This window comes from Physeter macrocephalus, chromosome 8 (assembly GCF_002837175.3).
Source record: "Physeter macrocephalus isolate SW-GA chromosome 8, ASM283717v5, whole genome shotgun sequence".
NCBI classification, from domain to species: domain Eukaryota; kingdom Metazoa; phylum Chordata; class Mammalia; order Artiodactyla; family Physeteridae; genus Physeter; species Physeter macrocephalus.
Window position 1 is genome coordinate 24,207,122 of NC_041221.1, and position 1,620 is coordinate 24,208,741.

The window sequence follows — 1,620 nt, forward strand, 5'->3', positions numbered from 1 at the left end:
AGCTGTCGAAGAGACAGCAGACTTTTTGCTCCCTCTTTGCTTCCCGGGGCGCGAGGAGAGGGGTTTAAGCACGCCGCTTAAAGGAGCTCCTGAAACCGGGGGCGAGCCGCGGCTGTCGGCGCGGACAGCAGAGACGGGCGTGAGACGCTGAGGCCTCTGCTGCCGCCACCAAGAAGCCTGTGTGCGAGCCCACGTCACTCTCCACACCTCCCCTCCCGGAGCCTGTGCAGCCCCCCACTGCCAGGGTCCCGGGATCCAGGGACAAGTTCCCCGGGAGGACGCACGGCGCGCCTCAGGCTGGTGCAACGTCACGCTGGCCTCTGCCGCCGCGGGCTCGCCCCGCCTCCGTGCCCCTCCCTCGCCCCGGCCTGAGTGAGCCAGAGCCCCCGGATCAGCTGCTCCTTTAACCCCGTCCTGTCTGAGCGAAGAACAGTTGCCCTCAGGCGACCTACACGCGACGGTCTGGTGCAACGTCACGCCGGCCTCTGCCGCCGCGGGCTCGCCCCGCCTCCGTGCCCCTCCCTCCCCCCGGCCTGTCTGAGCGAAGAACAGATGCCCTCAGGCGACCTACACGCGAAGGTAGCGAACCATCCCAAATTGAGGAGGTGGACTTTGGGAACAACTGTAGACTGGGGTTCGCTTTCTGCATCTAATTTGTTTCTGGTTTTATGTTTATTTTAGTTGAGTATTTAAAGTTTATCATTGGTAGATTTGTTTATTGATTGGGTTGCTCTCTTCTCACCCCTTTTTTTAAAATATATATATATATTTTTTTTCCCATTTTTTCTTTTTGTGAGTTGTGTATGTGTATGTTTCTTTGTGTGACTTTGTCTGTATAGCTTTGCTTTTACCATTTGTCTTAGGGTTCTGTCTGTCCGTGTTTTTTACTTTTTTTATTTTTAATAATTTTTTTTATTTTTTATTTTAATAACTTTTTATTTATTTTATTTATTTTCCCTCCCTTTTCTTCTGAGCCATGTGGCTGACAGGGTCTTGGTGCTCTGACCAGGTGTCAGGCCTGTGCCTCTGAGGTGGGAGAGCTGAGTTCAGGACATTGGTCCACCAGAGACCTCCCGGCTCCCCCCATCCATTAGCACAGAGGCTGCCTAAAATCATAATAAGGCCACAGACACCCCAAAACACACCACCAGACATGGACCTGCCCACCAGAAAGACAAGGTCCAGCCTCATCCACCAGAAAACAGGCACCGCTCACTTACAACGGGAAGCCTACACAACCCACTGAACCAACATTACCCACTGGGGGCAGACACCAAAAACAACGGGAACTATGAACCTGCAGCCTGCAAAAAGGAGACCCCAAACACAGTAGGTTAAGCAAAATGAGAAGACAGAGAAACACACAGCAGATGAAGGAGCAAGGTAACAACCCACCAGACCAAATAAAGGAAGAGGAAATAGGCAGTCTACCTGACAAAGAATTCAGAATAATGATAGTAAAGATGATCCAAAATGTTAGAAAGAGAATGGAGAAAATACAAGAAACTTTTAACAAGGACCTACAAGAACTAAAGAGCAAACAAACAATGATGAACAACACAATAAATGAAATTTAAAATTCTCTAGAAGGAATCAATAGCAGAAAAACTGAGGCAGAAG